The 10,568-nt window shown below is 43.6% G+C and overlaps 1 non-coding gene across 1 annotated transcript; it reads right to left on the bottom strand.

Annotated features, from left to right (window-relative positions):
* Positions 1–5,938: 5,938 nt before the first annotated feature.
* LOC116275470 lies at positions 5,939–6,045 on the bottom strand. The gene has a single exon (XR_004184603.1). It is a non-coding gene; the product is annotated as a U6 spliceosomal RNA (small nuclear RNA).
* Between the last annotated feature and the right edge of the window lie 4,523 nt (positions 6,046–10,568).

Here is a 10,568-nt window from a genome sequence, read left to right as displayed (position 1 = left end):
TAGAGGTGCCACCCCTCAGGAGGCTTTCTGGGTTCTAAGGTGGCAGCGCCAGTTTATAGTTCTAGAATTTTATTTCTATCTGAAGGGTTTTAACAGAGAGTCAGACGCTCTTTTTTTCCTCAGAAATCCTCCTCTCCCTTTGCTCCTTTACAATATTCTTGGGTTTTGTACATTTCCTGGCAACAATTTGACCCTTCAGTCTCAAAGCTGGTTTAAAGGAGGGTTCTTGGCATGAAGTAAGACCGAGCCATCAGCTTTTCATAAAAGTTCTCCCAGTACAGAATCAGTTGACTCCCAAACTAAGTATTTCTGCATTTATATAACAAAATTGCTTTCCTGTTATGTTTGGATACTGGAAGACTTTTTTCTTTTATGAAAAAGCAGCAGGCACTCATTGGGCCATGAGGTTTGCCAGGGTGCTGTGGGTAGGTGTCCAAAGACAGAAATCAGACGGTCACAGACAACACAGATTCTGTCCAACCCAGTTACCCTCCAGCAGCAGGTCTCATTCTCCATGGTCCCAGACCCCTCTACACTTAAAAGTTACTGCGGATTGCAGGTTTACCAGATAAATTTTAAAATATGTGTTTATTAATTCATTTCAAAATAACAGTACACCACCTACATGTTAATGTTGTTTTTGCAAAAAGCCTCTGTATTTTCAAAAAAAAAAAAATTAGAAGAGCAGCATTTTTTTTACACTTTTGCAAATCTGCATAATATCTGAATCCCATGAAAACCGGGCCACATGCACACTCCTGCAGTCAGCCCACAGCAATGTGTTGTTTTGCTGTTGAAGTCAAAAAGAAAAGTCAGGGAGGTGCTTGTTAGTGGCCTTTTTGGGGAACTGTGGACTCTTCCCTGATACCACATCAAAACTCCACAAGTGGTCATCCTCTAAAGACCACAGTGTAGAATCTGAAGCCGGTTGGTGACCGCGCGCGTGCTGCTGTATCACAATCCATTGGTCTGTCCTGCACTTTGAATGAATCTTTTTCCTGTGAACATCATGCTTGGGTCATGTGGAAGATACTGGTTCAGTGAGTTATGGAAATCTTCCAAATGCGGACACAGTTCAGTAGACAGTATTTCCAAAATCACGTGTGCAGCCTACAGGGCCTCGTACATTGCAGACTGGTTGTGTCCACAAGCGTGCTGTCCGTGCTGGATGCCAGGGCCCAAAGATGAGTCCACCTGGGCCTGCCCACCAGAAGCTCATTCTTGAGCGGGGCAGACAGGAAGACGGGGCGACCCATGTGGGTGAGATGACAGCACGGACTCAGGTAACTGGAACAAAGAAGAGGGTGGCACGCGCCGTGAGCCGGGTGGGCAGGACCCGCGCGTGCGTGTTGACCAGGCTGGTGAGCAGCGTGTGCTGGGTGGAAGGTCTTGGAAGAGCAAAAGCAGGAGAGACATGAGAACAGAGTCTTGGGTTAGACTGTGAAGACCCTGGATGCCTGGGAGGATCTGGACTTGTTTATGCATTTTTCAGGGACTTTCTATGAGAGATGGTTTTAGAAAGATCACTCTGGCCACACGAAGCAGACGGAAGGAACCAAGCTGCAAGGGAGGAAGCCAGGAAGTCAGTGCGCCACACTGGTTCTCTCACTCATTACAGAACTTGCACCAGGGCTTATGATGTGCCAGGCGCTGAGTCTGGATGCTGGGAAGCTGTTCTGTGGACACCTGCCCTTGAGGACCTGTGTCCAGTGCGCGGCAGATGAACCCACACAGGAGGGCACCTGCCCTTGAGGACCTGAGTCCAGTGTGCGGAAGGCAGAGATAAACCCACGCAGGAGGGCGCGCAGGAGGAGGCTGAGGCAGGAGAATGGCATGAACCCGGGAGGCAGAGCTTGCAGTGAGCCGAGATCGGGCCACTGCACTCCAGCCTGGGCAACAGAGCCAGACTTCGTCTCAAAAAAAAAAAAAAAAAAAAAAAAGGAGGGTCGGTGCATTCACAATCTGACCCTTTAATCCCATTGCTGTTTTCTGCCTTCCTTCTCAGTAAGCTGTTTAGCGCCGTTTGTCTATCCCCTCCTTTTTTTTTGGAACACTCACACGTGATCACCTGGCTGAAAGATGGTTAGAAAAAGAAATTATTAAGAGCCTGGAAAATCCACAAACCAGTGAGCCAGCCCCTGATGCGCGGAGACGCCTTCCCTTCCTGTGTTCCTGGCGCGGGTGCAGACCTTTCCCCAGCCTGGAGGGCGCTGCCTGTGTCAGAGGTTTCGGAGGCGGCTGCAGCCTCGGAATAGGCTGGTCAGCCACTGCGCTGCTGTTGGTAAAACTCAGCCTGGGACCTGAGGCCAAATGCAAGCTCAGGCCGCAACTACCAAGGAAACCTGCCCAAGTGGGCGGGACAGAAGGGAGCGCCGGGATCCCCTTTCAGGAGGTTAGATTGTTTTTTACAACGGAAAGGAAGATAAGCCCCGCCCCCGGCGACACCCTGGCCGTCCCTGGCTGCTGCCTTCTGGCCCAGTGTGCAGCTGAACTCAGCTCTTACTGAAATCATTTTTAGGAATTAATACTGGTGAACTGACAGATTTCTTTTTTAATACAAAGTTGAATAACCGCTTAAAACAAGCCAATAAAGAAGAATGAGATGTTTTTAAAATCAAGAATTTGGCCAGGCTCAGTGTCTCACTCCTATAATCCCAGCACTTTGGGACGCTGAGGCGGGGGGATCATTTGAGGCCAGGAGTTCGAGACCAGCCTGGCCAACACGGCAAAACCCAGTCTCTACTAAAAATACAAAATTTAGCCGGGCGTGGTGGCGGGCGCCTGTAATCCCAGCTACTCGGGAGGCTGAGGCAGGAGAATCGATTGAACTCAGGAGGCGGATGGAGGCTGCAGTGAGCCGAGATCAGTCCCTGTACTCCAGCCTAGGTGACAAAGTGAGACTCTGTCTCTAAAAAATAACAAATAAATAAAATCAAGAATTTACTAAGCATAACGTAGTTTAATGTTATCCTTGTCCCTTTGAGACGTGTTACAAAAACATGTCTGATGGGAGCTCGAGAGCCATGAGTCCCTCATCCTGTTTTCAGTGAATTTTTTCTGCACACCCCTCCCCAGCCCAGGAGCACAAAGGGGCCTGGCCTTGACCTAAAGTCTCTCTATTTTTTTTCCTACTGCACTCAGGCCCCCAATAGCTGCTCTTCTCTTCCTCTTTTGCCTACTAGCTGGAACAGGAATTTAAATCCAAGAAGCCTGCCCCCTGTACAGGACACAGGTGGATGTGCAGAGATGGTCCAGGTGGAGCTGCCTTGGCTGAATGTCTGCAGCTGTGCCAGTTGCCCAGGCATGTGAGGAGGGCGGCCGGGGCTGCCTCACAACCTCCGGCCAGTCATCAGTGGGCTGGATGGGTGCAGTGGTGGTGTGAGGACACAGGACAGTGGAGACCATAATCCACGTCCCCTGAGCAACCTTTCACACAGCCACCCACCACTCCCATGTACCAGAGAGCTCTGCCCCACCCAGAGCAGGACCTGTGTCCTGAGAAGCCGCCCGGCAGCCGTGGCTTCTCCCAAAGGCCTCTGTCCCAAGCCGCCAGTTCTATGGCTGCATGGCTGCTGTGGTGGCATTCTTAAGGCCTGAGGAAATATGCGTTGAAATGCACACAGGCCCTGGGCAGGGGGAGCCCAGGAAAGCGCTTCAGCTCCTGCATATTCCTGGATGAGTTTCACCCCCCGTGGTTCCCGGCTGCTCCAGGTCAGCATCCTCTTGTGCCCAGCTGGCTTAGAGTTAACCTAGAAAACCCAGTTGAGGAACTAAATCTTCCACTAAGTAAGGGTATACATTCCAAAGCCAATTAAGGGGTAATGGATTAGAAGGCTGTCCCCTCCAGTGTGGCTGCCTCCCAGAAATCACACATTCTGGACCATGGAGGTGTCAGGCACAGACCTCACCTCCACCAGCAGGTTGCCCTCTTCAGACGCCAGCTCAGGCTAGAGGGCAGGCAGCGATAATGCACCTGGCCCCTGAGCACTTAGACCTACCGGCTCAGGTCTGTTCTGCCCTGCTTGGCACAGATTCCCCAAGGGCAGGGTTCTGTCCTGTGCACGGCTGAGTCTCCACTGACTTGTGGAGCTTCTGGCACATTCTTAGTCATTTAAAAAGCTATTAAATGAAGGAGCAGGAGCTGTGGGTCACCACGGATGGACATTCTAAGACTGTCCTTGCCTGGAAGCACAGAACAGCTCAGTGGGCAGCGTCCCCAGGCATGCAGGGAGCCCGCCCCCCCCAGCCCAGCCCAGCCCAGATGCTCCCGAACATCTGGAAACACGGTGGTCCCAGCTGCTCTGTGTTTCAACAGGAAGGACAGAGGCTCATGAGAGCCGGGGGCATGGGGGAAGCTGGGGCAGGGAATCCACAGGGGATGTGTCAGCTCCTCAGGGAGACGTGGTTCTGTTTTTCTTTTCATGTGGTTTCATGGAAAATACCTTCTTGAAAACTATCAGCAAAAGTCAAAGAACTTTTTACAGGAAAGAAAATAAATGCACCAACTTATCTCCCTGCGTATCAGACGTGATCCCATCAAATGAGGAGAAACCCCCCATAGAGAATGTCTACCTTCCGTAAGTGAATAAAGTCATAAAACGTATTACCTGATGATTGCCATTTTCATTTCAACATCATCCTTGTTAATTTGTCTACACAAGTTTTATTGTTCACTTAACTTGAAGCTTACTTTTAAAGACAAAATCCACGAACCCATCGCACATGCTAAGCAGTTACACTCCTGGATGCCCAGGAGCTTGTTCAGGCATCTGTCTATTCACTCATTCCCCTTTTTGGAGCAATTACTGTGCCCAGTGTTGGGGCAACAAAGGCATGAGACAGTTCTCATCTTCAAGTTGCTCCCAGGCTGGCTCTGCTACCTTAGAGCTATGAACAGAGATCTTCCTGAACTCGCCTTTTGGCCTCAGGATGATGTGGTATAGAAACAATTCATTAGCAAACAGTCGCCTAGAAATTTAGAGCCGTAACATTTGTTAAGGAACGCGCAGGAAAAGAACACACATTGATGCTTTGAAACAAAATAAAAACTCATTGCATTATATTTGGGCTTAAGGTGTGAATTACGTGCAAGGACATCTGCTCCGTCCGAATTTCTTGAGCATCTGATGAAGGCCGGACACTTCATTCACTCCACATCTAAATTCATCATAGTGTTTGACTTCATTGTTACTGCAAACACTGGAAAGAAACGAAAAACTATCAGATAAAAGTGTTCTCAGTTCTGAGCAGCAAAGAGACTGTTAAATAATTAACATGTAGAACATTGATGGAAAATATTTGGTGTTTTCTCCCTTTTCCAAGTTAATCTAAAACAAGCCACAGTAAATGCCCCAAAACGTGTTTCCTGTACCCTCCATGGAAGAGAAGCTGCAACTTTAACAGGCCCTCAGGGCTTCCTGCCACACTAGCCCCCTGCCTGCAGCATCCATTTCAGGAGTGGGGAGAGAACCATGATGTCCATCCACATTGTTGTCCAAATGTCCAGAGTGAGTGCAACTGGCGTGGGGGTAATAGGCTGTCAGCAGAAATACACAGAGAGAGGCTCTAAGAGAAAATGACATTGATTTGGGACATAGGACACTGCAATGAAAATACACGTGCCCTAGTAGATGATGTGCACATTCACGAAGTGAAAAAAGGCAAAGGTTTTTAAGGGAAAAGTGAGGAGGAACACAGGATTGTTTTGAGATAAGTATCCTTGGTTGGCCACAAAGATGAATAACGAGGGAGATTCCAGTTCAGTGCCGGACAGGCACTTGCTGGACAGATGTAGAAATGTTTTTTGTGTAAGGTTGCAACAGCGTTTGTGCAGAGTGATGATTTTTTTCAGTCTTTTGCAATTGTTTTTGCGCAGTGGTGCATGACCACCCTCCCTTTAGGGTTTGTCCCAGCTCTATTTGTCAGAGCTTTTTTTTTTTAAAATATGGAACGCTTCACGAATTTGCGTATCATCCTTGTGCAGGGGCCACGCTAATCTTCTCTGTATCGTTCCAATTTTAGCATATGTGCTGCCGAAGCAAGCACGTCAGAGCATTTGTTAACAGAAGTGACTCCATTTTGATTTTGATTCTTACAGCTTCTACATTTTCCACTTTGATCAAGGTCTCTCTCCAAAAGTATCACCGATCAATCCTGCTGCAATGAGGTCTGATGCTCCCTGGTGCCAAGATGGACCTGCCCTAGGTTGCTGGTCTGGTCCCACATTGTGGGCTGTGATGGGTGGGTAGGGATCAGTGTCAAAACCCTTTAGCCACATCTGAGCAACAAGGGAGGTTTGAAGGGAGTGGCTGTCAGGCTAAGTCTACCTAAAATCTAGTATTAAGTTCAATTTTGTCTTTTTCCATAGTCTTCTGTTATCATCTGAAAGTGCTGGGCGAGCATTATTCTGTTAGGAGTTGCACGTCTACAAAAATTTAACAAGTAACAAATACCAAGTTTTAAAAGGGGAAATTCAAAGTAAAATTATTAGTAATGTGACTATCCTAGTCTGCATAATGGTTTTGAGCCACGAACCTAGGCTTAAAGGCAGCCAACTGGATAAATCAATTGGCCATGATCCCGTCAAGTGAAATAGGTGGGCATTAAGAGGGGTAAAAGTCTTATTATGATACAGAGTTCTGTTCTAACGTCGGAAAAAGCTGTCTACAGCCTGGAACCATCCAGTTCTCAGCCTGGTTTGCAGTTTGAACGTCTCTGGCTATGGCAGTGGATGTTTTGGTAAGTTGGGTGTTCCTCAAACATCAGACATGAGACTTGTTCCTTAAAATTTATATAGTTTCAGCTTAAAGGGCTTCAGGAAGAGAGCAGTATTCAATTTTAGTAACTCTATGTAAGAAAGTTGGATTGAAGGAGTTAGGATAATTCAAGTCTAGTCTATAGGTAGATAACCAGAGCTTGAAAACAATGCACAGAGCTGCAATCTAATAAGAGGCGTATTATAGCTTTTCTTCAGAAACATTTTATCCCTACATTTGTCGCACAGGAATCTGAGATTTAAAAACTTCTGGGGGTTAGGAAGCCAAACCACAGCAGACTTTAGGTTTTACTTACAGTCTTAAAGTTCCTGCGCCTGCCAGGAAGTGACCATTTTTATCTACTCACTGTATGTCTGGGAACCCTTGAAACCAGGCATTCTGTGTACATTCACCAGTCAAAGTCTGAGTGAGAAACAATTTTTAAATGGTATTCTGTTGTAAAGAGAGAGCCGATTTTTATTGAACTTAGCCAATAACTTTATTGCCATAAAAATGCTCATGAATGATTTTCAAATTTTGGAGAAATCAAGAAAGAAGAAAAAAAACCAAATGCTTCCATCACAAAAGTATTCTTTACCAAATTGCTGTAAATTATAGACAGTTTAAGAGAGAAAATGTCCTTACACCTGGAAAGCAAAACAGTTAAGTAAAGAACTAATAATGTTTTAAATAAAAATAACAAAAACATTATCAATCTCAAGTGATTAATCTTTGTTCTACTTGACCTTGATGAGCAGTTTCATGAGCCCACCAGTTTCTTCATTAGAGTTTTTTAAAAATTGTACTTATTGGCCGGGCACGGTGGCTCAAGCCTGTAATCCCAGCACTTTGGGAGGCCGAGACGGGCGGATCACGAGGTCAGGAGATCGAGACCATCCTGGCTAACCCGGTGAAACCCCGTCTCTACTAAAAATACAAAAACTTAGCCGGGCGAGGTGGCAGGCGCCTGTAGTCCCAGCTACTCGGGAGGCTGAGGCAGGAGAATGGCGTGAACCTGGGAGGCGGAGCTTGCAGTGAGCTGAGATCCGGCCACTGCACTCCAGCCCGGGCGACAGAGCGAGACTCCGTCTCAAAAAAAAAAAAAAATTGGTACTTATTCCAGTGATCTTGAAGTTGTAAGAAATGTATATGTAAGAAGCGCCTGTTATAAGAAATGTATATGTAAGAAGCACCTGTTGGAATCTTTTCCACGAGTCTGACTGCAGATGCTTTTAGGGGAGAATGTAAAATAGTAACTTAGAATAGCCATGGTTAAAGCTCTGATGGAATTTTATTATAATCAGCAAGTAACAAGGAAATAGTTATTTTTATAGCACACGACATAATATCCAAATTAGGGCTGATGACATATTGGAGTTCTATGAATTTATATAATTTTTGAAACATTCATATCCATAACATACATAAATGTAACTGAATGATCTAGTATCACTGATCATTTCACAATGCTTTCCGTATAATTTATCGAATAAGCCTTATTATTTAATATCTCTACAAGATGAGAGAGAACATTCTGTGAGGCTCTCCAGGGGCCCAACTAGAAAATTTCAAAGTTAATTATAAGCCAAAAAGACTGAATTTAGAATTTCAATCCTGGGGAAGCCTGCCAAGGATATAAAAAGGTTCAAAACACTTGACCAAAACAGAATGACAGGTCACAGTGAAATAACTTCATTTAACCAGAATACAGTCATTTAATCAGAGTAATAATCAAAAGACTTCACAAGCAATACAGAAAAGTACATGGATTTTAAAACCTTAACCCTTTTCAAGCTGTTTTCTTAAGTAATCAAAAACCTAATGAAGACAACACAGGAAACTGTCTTGGTAAAAGGTAAATTCTTTGGGCTTTTTAGGCCAGTTACCAAGAAGGTAAAGAAACCCTCCTGCGCTGTGATTGCCCTTCCTTCTGGGAAGCCCATCTAAGTATCTTGGAAATTGAATCTGATGAAAGGTACTTGAATTTAATTAAACACAGAAAAAAAAATGTGTGTCCAAACTTACAAGTGTGTCCCATATTGTAAGAAAACCAGTACCTTCAGCAAGTCAGAGTGCACAGTTCTTAGTGACAGCATGTGAGATTTCCTGGTTGCATGGAACAATTCAGACTCATCAAGAAAGCCAAGAGTACAGAATCGAGTTATACTGGGGGAAAGCATTGCTTTTCTAGGTCTCCAAGGTAAACATTTCTGCTTCAGGCCCTCACAACAGAATTAGAGCTGGAGAAAAACGTTACAGGAGCTGATGAAGTTGGAGAGAGTTGTCATCCCAGGCCTCAGAGCAGAGTGCTGATGCCTGGCCGGCAAGTCACGTGCAGCGAGATCCAGCAGAAGAGCCTCTGCGATATGAACCTGAGAGGCTTCAAGAGGAAACGCTGCCTTGAGAAATGAAACTACTGTTCTGAATGAAAAAAGCAGATCTAATCTGAAACTAGGGAAACTCAATGGAGACTGTAAAACAGAAAAGGGAAAAGCTGCTGTTAAGACGAGATCAAAATTTCAAGAAAAGCTTGTTCTAACATAGAGTACCAAGTTTTTAGTTTTGTATTCGTGTATTTTTAATATTGAAGCTCAATCTTCAGAAAGACTTATAAATAATTTCCTTCTAATTATAGCCAACTTAATTCCTTTTATAAATTCATCCTTCACAAACCTCATCACAACTCATTGCGACGTTTGGCAACATACTTAGAATTTCTGCTTTGTGCCCCATTTACGCTTTCTTAAATAACCAGCTGTTTTAAGACAACAATTTTTACTCAAGATTTTTTCTTATATAAAATTATTCTCTTTTCTTTTTAATAGCCTTCCTTACCAAGAATGCATCTTCATACCCACAACATTCCTCGTATCTCTCTCTCCTATTTACTGGTTCCTTTCTGTATTGCCTCTGTTTCCTTCCTAAATCTATATTTGGAAACAACCTTTAAATAACCTGTAAATTAGACAGAATTATTCTTTTTTCTCAATAAAGAACCCATTTTATGCCTTTCTTATTTTTCTAATCAAAAACACATTTTCCTTTTTTGTATGTTTTATATGCAGAATTATATACATATATATTAGAATTTTAATTCTTAGTAACTTTAATTTCTGGCAAGCAATTTTGAACTGTTTGTCACATATTGGTATTTTATGGATGAGAGCCATTTTATAATTCTTAGAAATATGTTTCTCCATATAACATAGTGTTTTATATATATTAATAGACCCAAATACATTTAGTCTTTCTATAAAATGTAAGAAGACAAGAACAAATTTATATTTATGTTTAGCAATTGATGTTTCAGGTTTTTAAATCTTATTTAGAAATGATCTAGGCATTTAATGAGTATCTGTTGTTTAACTGAACATAATGTTAAGATTTCAAATTACATGAAAAGCTTATTTATAAGCATTTATTCCATTTACATTTACCTAATTTATTTTCAACAATTTGCCTAGATTAGTTATGAAAACTGAGATACTAGACAAAGCTTGTCATCATTTCAAGTTATTTTCTGTTAACCATTTTTATAGCCTGTGAATAGCAGGTATTCATCTAAGTAAGAACCTTAAAGTTAAATATATGGGCATTTAGCCAATAACTCTGAAGACACAGCTGTTCTTATTAAACCACAATATTAAATTAGTCTTCTGTATCAAAGAATTGCACGAAGATCACTCTGTTTTAGGCTGAGTTTATAGTTTTACAACTTTTGTGTCAAACCCTGAACACCTTAAAACATCTAGCAGAGACAAATATAAAACTCTCACACCAGTAAACCCAGGCAAAAAATGTATACTCACAATT

Source organism: Papio anubis, chromosome 6 (assembly GCF_008728515.1).
Source record: "Papio anubis isolate 15944 chromosome 6, Panubis1.0, whole genome shotgun sequence".
NCBI classification, from domain to species: Eukaryota; Metazoa; Chordata; class Mammalia; order Primates; family Cercopithecidae; genus Papio; species Papio anubis.
This window is presented reverse-complemented; position numbering and strand designations above follow the sequence as displayed.